General features: G+C 43.9%; 1 non-coding gene across 1 annotated transcript; it reads right to left on the bottom strand.

Moving 5' to 3' along the window:
- Positions 1-785: 785 nt before the first annotated feature.
- Positions 786-868, bottom strand: TRNAL-UAA (transfer RNA leucine (anticodon UAA)). The gene has a single exon. It is a non-coding gene; the product is annotated as a tRNA-Leu (tRNA).
- Positions 869-13,237: the final 12,369 nt, after the last annotated feature.

The following is a 13,237-nucleotide window of genomic DNA, read 5'->3' on the forward strand; positions in this document are numbered from 1 at the left end:
CATTGAGGGGGAAGTTGAGGCATCCAAGAGAGCAGTGTGGAAGGCGTGGATGGAAATCCTTGAAGTGTGAGTGAGCAGGACGGAGTAGGCGGTGAAGAAATTACGCGGCAACTTCAGCACGACGTCGAAGCGAGACGACCGGTGCGAGGCGATCATCGAGAACAACTCCGGGGTGAGTTTCACGGTCACCTCGTCGGCGATTTCGGTGAGTTGAGATGTGGCGTGCAGAAGAAGACCAATGTTCCCAACCCTGATCGAGAACATGGTGTCTTGTCTTTTCATTTTTGAGATAATGTACGTGAGAAACGTAAAAAAGAGAGGCGATATGTAAAAACACTCCAATTGAGATAAGGTATATCATAATTACAAAAAAGATTGGATTTAGAACTCCATGTAGGAGCAAGGACTACGATGTCGTCCCAGAGAGAAATTTGAGATTTCTACAAGTCAGCAAATGATCTATTGTTGCGTTCCAATAACAGAATTGCCTGATATGATGTCAAAATGAAAAAGGCACCAAAATTTTCTCAACTCCCTGTGGCTCCCAATAGAATTGCCTTCTTTTATGGAAAAACTTCGCTTTACCTTCATGTGGCCCTATAAAAACAAAACAAGTGTTGATAGATTTTTTAATTATTTTATTAAAACTCATAATCTCTTCAAAATCTCCCAAATCTCTTTTAATTATTTTTTGGATTGGTTGGAATACTCTTCTCCCCTTTTTTTTATCTCTCGGATCTCATTTTGTTGGGCCAAGGCTGCCTAATTTCCGTCAGTTGTTCTTCCACTAGCTGTGGGGTTCGAACCCACGCGCACTTATGTGCAGAAGATCTTAAGTCTTCCCCCTTAACCTCTCGGACAAACCAGCTCAATTAATAATACATTGCTAGTATTAATTTTATTTTTACCTTCCATTAAAATTTAATCTTTATTCTTTCAATTTGTAATTCAAAAAAAAAAAAACTTTTGTTACCAAATTTTATTAAAATGCCTAAAAAAAATATCAAATATCAAATTTCAAATTTGTAAAACTCAAACCAACTAAATTATAGACGAGAGAGTTTGAAATGACTCTCAACTACAAATAATTAAGAGAGTTTGTCGATGTAGACTCCCTCGATACATCGACATATCGAGCGATATATATCAACGATATATTGATTGACTTTTAGTATCCGAGTGTATTAGCTTATTTATTTATTTTGAAACCAAATATATATATCAGTTGATTTTAGTATTTAAATAATAATATTTTAGGTCCATTTGTAGATCACTAATAGTTAATAATTAATTGAAAAAATAGCATTAACTATTTTTTAGTTGCAAACATAATAAAAAAGGGAAGGCAAGACCGAAATAAAAAAAAATAGAAAAGTCGATTATACCCCTCCCATTGATACATATAAGTGAATATTGGTTATATTAATCATATATAATAAGTGATATACATATGATATTACTTGATATGTGAATAAATCTATAAATGATCCACTAGAAAAAGATTGAAGTTTATAATTCATGAATGAGTAATATACTTTAAAGTTACTGATAGGCTATTTAGAGACTATAATTACATAAAAGCATTGAATGTATAAAATTTACCGTTCATTTTAAATCCCTTAAATTTTGCCTAATTAGACTATCCAAAAGTAAAAAATACCAAATCCCCAAAATTATCCATTATTGAAAAAATTCGAAAACCTTCTTCCTCCGACTTTTCTTCTTCCTCTGTCGTTTTGTTTTTGTCCATTCCTTCGTCTTCGACCGCGGTCTACGTTCCTTCGTCTCCGACTGCTGTCTCCGTTCTTCTTCGTCTCTGGAACAATCTATCTAGCTTCTCCTTTGTCTCCAACCGCCCGTCAATTGTTTCCGTCCATTTATCCAGAGGTTTCTTTTTTGTAGCCGGCCGCCCGTCGACCATTCAAACCCTCCGTTTATCCCGACCATTGTCTAGTCACCGACCGGAAGGTTTGTAGGTTATTTGCTTAATTTGTTTGTTAATTGTTGAGGGATATAGTCGTATCTACTTTATAGCCAGATATAGGTTATATCTCAATATAAGTGTATGTTATAATGGCTATAGTTTATATCACTACTGTTAAGTGTATCTTGCTTAAGTTTATAGCCGAATATAGTTTATATTTTTATATGAATGAAAATGTAGCCGGATAAAGTTTATATCTCCATATAAGTGTATATTATAATGACTATAATATTGAAATTTATCTCCATAGTTTATATCTCCATAGTTTATATCACATATGTCAATGGAGTAGTTTTTCCAAAAAAAAAAATAATATTGAAATTTGGCCAAAAATTGTAATGAAACGAAAATAAATATTTTGTAATAAATTTCATTATTTAGTAGAATATATTAAGGAGTAAATTTGGGGATTATGAGAATAATTGAATATTTTGTAATAAATTTGTAGAATATATTAGAGAGTAAATTAGGGGATTATGAGAATGATTGATTTATTTCTGACGATAATTTAATGTTTACAAAATCAAATTTGGAATATTAATCTCTTGCAATTAAATAAAAGACTAATTATAATAAATATAAATGTCATAAATAAGGGCAACTTTAGCATTTGGAAAAAGTTTTAAATCCACAAATTTAAAAAGAAAAAAAGAAAGAAAGAAACAGAAAAATGTAAGTTGCATGGTCGAAATCAATATTCTTAATCATATGCACCATCAGTATTCCATGTATATATGAATATTAATCATATGATGGACAAGAAACAAGAAACGGGAACGTTATCAAACGAGCCCTAAGTTTTCAAAGGGGTGGGGGTTCGAACTCATGACCTTTTGATCATAAATAGATGTCTTAACCACTTGAGCTATACTCAATTAGACAAAATTTCTACCGTTAAACTCTATCACTAATGAATATAATTGTTAGGTTCAATTTCAATAATTTGATATTGATAAAATTGAAAGTTTGAAAGTATGAAAAGATAAATCCTTCCCTAACAATTGCTACGTAACAAAATAAACAAAATCCAAACTATGAAAATGCTACAAAAGCCTAACCAAAACCACTAGCAATTGAGTTTTAGCGATTTTCATGACCAAACTAAATTATATAATAATAGTTTTTTAGTACCTCACGAACTAGGATTATCTATAAATTTAAAAAAGAAAGTCAAATAATACCAAGGTTCAGGTTCCATGCCGTGCGTGTGCGTGTGCGTGTGCGTGTGCGTGTGCGTGTGCGTGCGTGCGCGTGTGGGTGGTGTGTGGGTGTGCGTATGCGTGTGCGTGTGCGTGCGCGTGCGGGTGGTGTGTGTGTGTGCGTGTGTGTGTGTGTGCGTGTGTGTGTGCGTGTGTGTGCGTGTGTGTGTGCGTGCGTGTGCGCGTGTGTGTGCGCTGTGCGTGCGCGTGCGCGTGCGCGTGTGCGTGTGCGTGTGTGCGTGTGCGTGTGCATGTGCGTGTGTGTGTGTGTGCGCGTTTGCGCTACGTTCGTAGCGCCATGGCGTCGGGGACAGTGCCACACCGCTGTTTCAAGCCTAAAAACGTGCAGTTTTCCGGTTTAGGTTTGGTTAGACAAAAAAGTGTTATTTGCAGCCAATTTTGAACGGGTTTTGACAGCAAATCAGTGACAGCAACTCAGATATTGACAGAGGTTTTAGAGCTAATCAAGATCGACATTATCGGGGTAATTATTGCAAACATGTGTTAGTTTATTTGTTAGTATTTCCACATTTTAAGAATTATGCTTGGTAGTTGTTTTCATAGTTGGAAGTTATATTTTATTAGTGGAAGAGTGGCTGTAATTTAAGGAGAGTTTATAGCTTAGTGACTTAATGGAGTAGTGGTGTTGGTTTAGAGAGATTTTGAAGGGTACTGGCCTAACTAGTGGGTTAGTGGCCTAAGTATTGGATTAGTGATCGGTTTTCTTATTCCTTATAAATACTTTGTAACAATCTCAATTCAATTAATAGAAGTTCTTCCTTCGTACGATTTCTCTCTTGCTTCCACTTTGTTATTCATCTTCGTTTTCATTACACGGTATCATAGCCAAGTTCTTTACCTCGTGTTTGTGTTTGAGTTCAGTGCTCATTGTTTGAGTCTAGTGCTCGATGTTTAAGTTTAATACTCTGTGAAGATGAACAGTGGAAGCAATGTTTGTGTAGACAAGCTTACCGATGATTGATAACTCTCCTAAAGAGAGTTATTTGTGTCTAAAGTAGCGAAAGATAGCCTCATCTAGCCCCCATATTCATTGAGTTGTGCCTAAATTAGAAAGTAAAGCAAGGTTCTCCTATATAATTCTAGCGCTTATATAAATGACCTAATTTTGAGCATTTTGCTGCAGCTTTGATGATGCTACAACATCGGGTCCAGAAAGAGACAAAAAGCAGCAAGCTGATATTGAAAAGACTTCTCAACGAAATTTACCACAGTAACTTGAGGTTTCACCTGGGAGTAAGAGCTGGGCCCCATAGGGCTTGTTTTGTTGTCCTAAAATCGGAGGGAGGTATAATTGCCAACAAAAATAGAAGCCTCCACACACACAAGACAATTCCATTTCATTCTTGCAATTACTCAACCCTCACTTCAAGAAAATCTCTCCAACCGTCTGAGAAAGTCAAGAGGAGAAGAAGACCAGATAACTGTAGCTGAGAAAGAACTCGAGAACTCTTGTTGGGAGCTGATCTTCAACTCTCTCTCTTCATCTTTTAAACTCTTTGTATTGATTTTATTCCTATATTTTGGAATTTCCTTATGGCATTGTCTAGCTAAAAACCTTGTGTAAGGAGATATGTTGTGAACTCATTTTCAGGGCTGTAACTTTGTTGTTTTGCAGTAATTATAGTATGTTTTGATTTGAAGTTGTTGTATCACTTTATTTTCAATGTGCTTGACCACCATATTGAAATATCTTCTTAATAACCTTTGGAAAAATGTCTTAGGGAGCGGAAAACTTCATGTCAGGCTAGAATCTACTTTAGTTTATAGTGTGATAACTTAGGGATAAGCACCACCTAGCTTGGTTAAAAACTGTTCATATATACTATTATTGTTTGTTTAAGAACTCTAATGGTAGAAAATCTGGGGTGTTTGGAAAAGCATCTTGTCTGTTTGACCACTGCATTCACTCCATTAATGTTGCAGCATCGTTAGAGTAGCCTAGAAAGCGTCACTGTTCTATCCCCTTATGTCGTTATTTTCATACGAAGTTACTCGTTAATTGTTTATGTTTGTTAGTTCTAGCGAAAATTTATGTGTGTTTAAGGATATATTTAAACCGCCTGCATTACTGTTCATTTTAGCATTTATTCAGAAGAAAAATTATTTAGTTTAATGCATTGATTTCTTAAGTGAATATTGAGTGTTTGGGCACTTAGTCTCTGTGGATTCAAACTTTTTATTACTTGCTGCGACGATTGTGTATACTTGCACATATAGGAATTGGTAGCATAATCCATAAACAACAAGTTTTTGGCGCCGTTGCCAGGAATTAAATTGCTTAACACTTTGTATTTTGCTTTAAGAAATTTTGTGCTAGATATTTGACTACTGTGTTGGTGAACTTTAAAGGTGAATGCATGATTTGCAAGGGTTAGAGTATCTGCTTGAGAACGAAATTGAGCACACATTCCATCAGAGAAGGAGAGAGCAGCGTCGACAATGAGTGGAAATTAACCCAATGGATCACCCACCAAGGCTCCCCAACCCAGCAGTTGAGGAACACAATGGAGGAGAAATGGCTGAACCAGCAGCTGTGCCCCCTCTTAACGTCATTCTGTTGGCAGATGATGGAGATAGAGCTATCACAACTTATGATTCGCCTCCACTCCACGGTTTTCATCCAGTCGTAGTAGGTCCATAGATAGAAGCTGAAAAATTTGAATTGAAGTCTGTGATGTTTCAAATGCTTCAAACAGTGGGCCAATTCTATGGGAACCCATCTGAAGACCCACATCTCCATTTAAAATACTTCTTGGAAGTGAGTGACTCCTTTAACATGCAAGGAGTATCAAAAGAAGCATTGCATTTGAAATTGTTCCCTTACTCATTGAGGGACAAGGCAAGAGACTAGTTGAACTCTATGCCAACAGAATCCATTACCTCGTGGAATGACCTTACTGAGAAATTCCTGATAAAATATTTTCCCCCAAGTAAGAATGCCAAATTTAGAGGGGACATCAACAACTTCCAGCAAAGATGATGAGAATACGTGAGTGAGTCTTGAGAAATATTTAAAGAGCTGCATAGAGGTGCTCGCACCATAGCCCGTCAAAAGTGTATTCAAATAGAAACATTTTATAACGAACTGAATGAGGCAACTCGAATGGTTGTTGATGCATCTGCTAATGGAACCCTGTTATCGAAATCGTACACAGAAGTAGTGGACATATTGGAAAGAATTTCTTCCAATAACTACCATTGGTCAGATTCCAGAGCTATAAATGACAGAGGCAACTATGGGGCGGCTAGCACTAATGAGATGGCCTCCCTGAAAGACCAAATTATAAACTTAACAACATTGTAAAGAACATTAGTGCTACTACAGTATCATCGAAGTTATACTGTGATCACTAGGGAAAAGTTCGACCTGATGAAGCATAAGTTCGATGAGCAGGTCGAGGCGCTTAAGGCCAGGTGCGAGAAGAAAGACTGTTCGCTCGACGATGGCGACTTGGGAGAATCGCCATTCACCGCGGACATCCTGGAGGCTCCAATCCCTCCGAAGTTCAAGACTCCCGCCATGAAGCCCTATGACGGGTCTAAGGACCCTAAAGACTATGTTGAGGTCTTCGAGGGCCTCATGGACTTTCAAGCGGCGACAGATGCGATTAAATGCCGCGCCTTCCAGATCGCGCTTACCGGCAGCGCGCGCCTGTGGTACCAAAGACTGCCGGCCAGGTCGATCTCGACCTACTCCCAGCTAAGGAGGGAGTTCATCAGTCAGTTCTCCTCTCGGCATTATGACAGAAAGACAGCGACTCACCTTGCCACCATCAGGCAGAGGGAAGGAGAAACGCTGAGGGAATATGCCACACGGTTCCAGGAGGAGCAACTTAATGTCGCGCACTGCTCCGATGATTCGGCCATGTGCTACTTCCTCACCGACCTGGCGATGAGACCTTGACAGTAAAGCCTGGAGAGGAGGCTCCAGCCGCCTTCGCCAAAGTATTGCAGAAGGCGAAAAAAGTCATTGATGGACAGGAGCTACTCCGAACCAAAACTGGCCGACCTGAGAAGCGGATCGACCAAAAGAAGTTGAACCAGGAGACGAGGAGGCCTGATGTCAAGTCCAAGGATAAGGGTCCATCCTCCTCCAGTAGCAGAACAGAGTACCGTAGGACGGAGAGCGGCCCTACCCAGAGCCGACCTTATGAACGGTACACCCCCACCACCATCCCCATCTCTGAGATACTCATGAACATCGAGGAGAGCAGGATGGAAAAACTCCTCAAGCGACCTGAGAAGCTCCGAGGAGACCCAGAAAAACGTAGCAAAGGCAAGTACTGCCACTTTCATCGAGATTACGGCCACAATACGACAAGTTGCTGGGAATTGAAGCGCCAGATTGAAGAACTCATTCAAGACGGCTACTTCAAAAAATTTGTGCGCAAACCGAGGGCGAACTCGGTCGAAAAGAAAGAGGAAAGGAAGCGTTCAAGAACGCCGCCTCGCCGGGGTGACCGACCTGCGGTCATCAATACTATTTTCGGGGGTCCGAGCGGGGGCCAGTCTGAAAATAAGAGGAAAGAGCTAGCTCGCGAGGCCAGGCGCGAGGTATGCATCATCAGAGAGCAGAAGCCCACTTGCTCCATCACTTTTTGCGACGCCGACCTGGAGGGGGTCCAGTTGCCTCACAACGATGCACTGGTGTTCGCCCCTCTGATTGATCACGTCCTAGTCCGAAGAGTGTTGGTCGATGGAGGCGCATTTGCCAACATCTTGTCCCTCCCAACATACCTAGCATTGGGATGGACCAGGTCACAACTGAAGAGGAGTCCAACACCCTTGGTTGGATTCTTTGGAGAATCGGTCTCCCCTGAAGGGTGCATTGACCTGCCGGTAATTATCGGGCAAGATGATACCCAGGTAACGCAGATGGCCGAGTTCGTGGTGATAGACGGCAGATCAGCCTATAACGCCATTTTCGGGAGACCCGTCATCCACTCGTTTCGGGCCGTCCCCTCCACACTGCATCAAGTCTTGAAATACTCAACCCTGAATGGGGTGGGCATGGTCCGAGGTGAGCAAAAAGCCTCACGGGAGTGTTATGCATCCGCGCTCAAGGGATCGGCCGTATGCGCCCTGGAAGAACAAACCAATTGTGGCAAGCTGCAGGAGTCAGAGGCCGACCCGCCAAAGGAAAGCAAAAGGCAGTTCTCCCCGCCAACAGAAGAGCTCGAGCTTGTTCCTTTACTTAGTCCCGAAAAACAAGTAAGCATCGGAACCAGGCTGGGGGCCACTGACAGGGAAGAACTGATCAACTTCCTCAGGTCTAACTCGGACGTCTTCGCATGGTCTCACGAGGATATGCCTGGCATCGACCCGAAGATCATAGTGCATCGCCTCAACATAGACCCATCATTCCGACCTATAAAGCAAAAAAGAAGACTTGTAAATAAAGAGAGGAGTGATGTAATTGTTGAGGAAGTAAACAAACTCTTGAAAGCTGAATACATACGAGAAATTCTGTATCCTGAGTGGCTCTCTAACGTGGTATTAGTTAAAAAATCCAACGGGAAGTGGAGGATATGCGTGGACTTTACAAATCTAAATAAGGCATGCCCAAAAGATTGCTTCCCCCTTCCGATGATCGACCAGCTCGTGGACGCAACGGCCGGGCACGAGCTACTCACCTTCATGGATGCCTACTCCGGATACAACCAAATTAAAATGCATTTGCCAGACCAAGATCACACCGCGTTCATAACAGACCAAGGTCTGTACTGCTACAAGGTGATGCCTTTTGGCCTAAAAAATGCGGGTGCGACCTACCAAAGGATGGTGAACAAAATGTTTGCCAAGCAGATCGGTCGGAATATGGAAGTGTATGTGGACGACATGCTTGTCAAGAGCAAGCAGTCAAAGTTGCATCTTTCCGATCTGATCGAAGCTTTTGAAGTGCTACGCAAGTACCAAATGAAGCTCAATCTGACCAAGTGCGCTTTCGGAGTCTCCTCGGGGAAATTCCTTGGTTTCATGGTAAATAACCGTGGGATTGAGGCTAACCCAGAGAAAATAAAGGCCGTGCTCGAAATGGAGGCACCCAAGATTCTAAAGCAACTTCAGTGCCTCAATGGCAGGATTGCAGCCTTGAATAGGTTCGTGTCAAGATCGACGGACAAGTGTCTTCCGTTTTTCAAAGTTCTTAGGAAGAAGGGACCGTTCGAATGGACGGAAGAGTGTGAACAAGTGCTGGGACAGTTAAAAGATTATCTCTGCTCGGCACCTTTACTCGCGAAGCCATTACCAAGGGAAAAACTTCATTTGTACCTGGCGGTATCTGCTAGCACCGTCAGCTCGGCACTGGTCAAGCAGGAGGGTGCGAGCCAGAGCCCCGTTTATTACACCAGTAAGGCCATGACCGAGGCCGAGACCAGATATCCCCAAATGGAGAAGCTAGCCCTCGCTTTAGTCACCTCGGCCCGAAGACTTAGGCCGTACTACCAAGCGCACACGGTCGTAGTACTTACAAACTTGCCCCTGAAGAGTATCTTCCTTAAGCCTGAAACATCAGGGTGTTTGATGAAGTGGGCATTGGAATTGAGCGAGTACGACATCTAGTTCGAGCCCAGAACTGCGATGAAGGGACAAGTAGTGGCAGATTTCATAGCCGAGCTAACGCCACCTTCCGAGCTGAGCGAGTCCGACTTCGCGTGGACAGTCTATGTCGACGGATCCTCCAACGAGAGGGGGTGCGGGGCCGGGGTCCTCTTGCTCGCACTAGGAGGCGAGCGATTTGAATATTCCTTGCGGTTTGGCTTTCAGACTTCTAATAACGAGGCCGAGTACGAGGCACTTATTGCTGGTCTACGAATCGCTAGAGCGTTGGGGACCTCTTGTATCAAGGTCTTCAGCGACTCCCAGCTGGTCATGAGCCAGATCAAGGAAGAGTACCAAGCCATGGACTCCCGAATGGAGAAGTATTTGGGCAAGGTCAGATCGTACCTCACCCAGTTCCGAACCTACGAAGTAAGCCGGGTTCCTCGAGCAGAAAATTCCAACGCCGATGCCTTGGCCAAATTAGCATCAGCGTACGAGACCGACCTGGCTAGGTCGGTCCTCGTTGAGATCTTGGATAATCCCTCGATCTTGGAGCCAGATCTGATGGAGATTGGCGCTCCAGAGCCCTCATGGATGGACCCGATTATGGACTTCATTAGGGGCAATTCACCACAAGACCCCAAGGAGCGCAGAAAGTTAGCGAGGAAGGCAGCTCGGTTCATAGTCCGAGGTGGAACGTTGTACCGACGTGGTTTTTCCTACCTCTACTGAGATGCCTAACCCCTGAAGAGGGCCTATACGTCCTCAGAGAAATCCACGAGGGAGTATGCGGCAATCACTCAGGCGCCCGTTCGCTGTCGGCCAAGGTGGTCCGACAAAAATACTATTGGCCGACTCTCAGCCAGGACGCCAAGAAGTTCGTTAGAACTTGCGACAATTGCCAACGCTACGGAAACGTAATCCACCAACCTCCCGAGATGCTCACCCCCATCTCGACCCCGTGGCTATTCGCGTAGTGGGGGGTAAACATTAATTGTCATTTCCCTTTGGGCAAAGGCCAGCCAAGTTCGCTGTGGTTGCTGTGGACTATTTCACAAAGTGGGCCGAGGCCGAGGCACTCTCCCACATAACGGAATCCAGAGTCACGTCCTTCGTATGGACAAATATCATATGTCGCTTTGGTATACCGAAGGCCATTGTGACAGACAATGGGAAGCAGTTCGACAACGCAAAGTTCAAAGATTTTTGCAGCAAGCTTGACATAAGTCACCTTAGCTCGTCCCCTGCGCATTCGCAAGTAAATGGGCAGGTGGAGGCAGTCAATAAGATCATCAAGCGAGGCATCAAACTTAGACTGGACTCCAAGAAAGGTAGGTGGGCCGAAGAGCTACCAGAGGTTCTATGGTCATACCGGACCACCCAAAGAGAGTAGACGGGTGAGACCTCGTTCTCCCTAGCCTTCGGCTCCGAAGCTGTAGTCCCCGTTGAGATCGGCATGCCATCTGACAGAGTAGAGCATTACGAGCCCACAGCAAATGGGGAAGAGCTGCTCCTCAACCTCGACTTATTGGAAGAAAGAAGAGAAATGACCCAGCTACGCGTGGCGGAATATCAGGGCAGAATGGCCAGACATTACAACGCCCGCGTTCGACCTCGCACCTTCCGAGTCGGACATCTGGTCTTAAGGAAGGTCCAAACCCATGTGGGTACCCTTGACCCGAACTGGGAGGGGCCGTTTGCAGTCAGGGGAATAGTCCGACCTGGGACGTACATATTGGCCGATCTTAAAGGAGACGTCTTCGCGCACCCATGGAACGCGGAGCACCTGAAGCGTTATTACCCTTGAAATGCCAAAATGGTTCTCAATGGACCTGTAAAAACCTTTTCAATAGGATTATGGTCGGAATAGATGAGATGATTTAATTTCATGCCTCCGAGTTCGACCAGAAATTAAATGGGGGCCACGGACTCCCACACGATCAAATTCTAGCAGTCGGTTAAAATTCATTCCTCCAAAACCTAAGGGTACGAGGTGCGATGCCAAAACCACTGATGAACTTAAAATTCAAACCTTCAAGGTAAAAAGGCGATGTGAAAAGTTCAGAAAAGTCAATCCTCCAAAACCTACGGGTACGAGGTGCGATGCCAAAACCACTGACGAACTTAAAATTCAAACCTTTAAGGTAAAGGGGCGATGTGAAAAGTTCAGAATGATCGAGCCTCTGAACCCGAGGGTACGAGGTGCGATATGAAAAACAACTACGGACTTAGGATTTTAGCCTTTTAACGTTTTTAAGTTAAGGGTGCGATGCTAAAAGTCTAGAGTTGGTGCAATACATTGAATGCTAGACAGAGATTCGAATTCAAAGTTTTAATAATTTTAATTGAAGGAGCGACCTCAAAGGTAAGAGGTGCGAGGTAACGTTGGCTACAGTTTAAAGAAAAAGCAAAGAAAGGAGCGATGTTGCCAACACGAAAGTAAAAACGAATAAGAGCTTCTTCATTGATTGGAGAGCAGAGCCAAGACTTATGGACCTTGCAGCTCTGCCCTAACACTTACAAACAAAAGAGAAGAGAAGAAAGACAGAGGAAGGCCTCAGCTGCGCCCGAGGTGAGGGGACCATTCGCCTTGCGACCCCAAGAGGGTGATCTCCTAAGAGCCTGTTTGAGCGCCCTCTTGAGTGGTGCCGACCTGGTCCTCTTCGAGGTCGGAGTAGTCAGAGTCCAGATCTCTGACATACTTATTCACCAACGCTTGGGGGCCAGGGGTACCGTTAGGCCCAGAAGCCCACTGCTCGGCATATCTCTTCTTCAGACTACTGAGATCGATATGAAGGTCGGGCATGTCGGAAGTAATGCCCTTCATGAAGAACTTGAAGCCCGCGTCAGAAAAGTCTTTGGCAAATCCATCGAAGTCAGGATGTTGCCTGAAAGACTCCTCCAGCAGGACTTCGTTGCCGAGACGCTCCTTCGCCGCCTTTAGCTCGGTAGTCGCACGCTTCAGTTCCTCGTCCTTCGCTTCAAGCGCCTGAAGCATGTCGTCCTTCTCCTTGAGGAGTTGGAACTTCTCCTTCTCCAGGCCCTTGGTGATGGCATGGGCGGCTCGGAGCTGGGCCTTGCGTCTGTCCTCTTCTTTCTTCAACAGCTCGGCCTTAGCCTCCACCTCGACCTTCAGAATGTCCGCCTCAGAGTGAGCCCTTAGCAGCTCATCCTTCATGGTGGAGGAAGCAGCCTCCAAGGCAGCAGAGAATTCCTCCTTCTCCATCGCTGCCAGAACTTCCCTCCTATCCAGCTCGGCCTTTACAGCTAGGGCCGATTGAATGGAAGCAACGAACGCTTGAGAAAAACACCATGAAGAAAATTAGACCGAGCTACCTGTTAGGTAAATTGAGCAAAATAAAGAAACCAATCTCACCTCAGCGGCGTAGTCGATGGTCCTCTGCAGAACGGACCCCGGGTCACTTACAAATTTGGACGCTCTTCTGAGGCAGCGGTCCAAACTTGCAGCTGATATGCGGGACACCTGGTCCCT

The sequence above is a fragment of the Momordica charantia genome, assembly GCF_013281855.1.
Source record: "Momordica charantia cultivar OHB3-1 chromosome 7 unlocalized genomic scaffold, Mcharantia_2.0 BLBB01000007.1, whole genome shotgun sequence".
Lineage (NCBI taxonomy): Eukaryota > Viridiplantae > Streptophyta > Magnoliopsida > Cucurbitales > Cucurbitaceae > Momordica > Momordica charantia.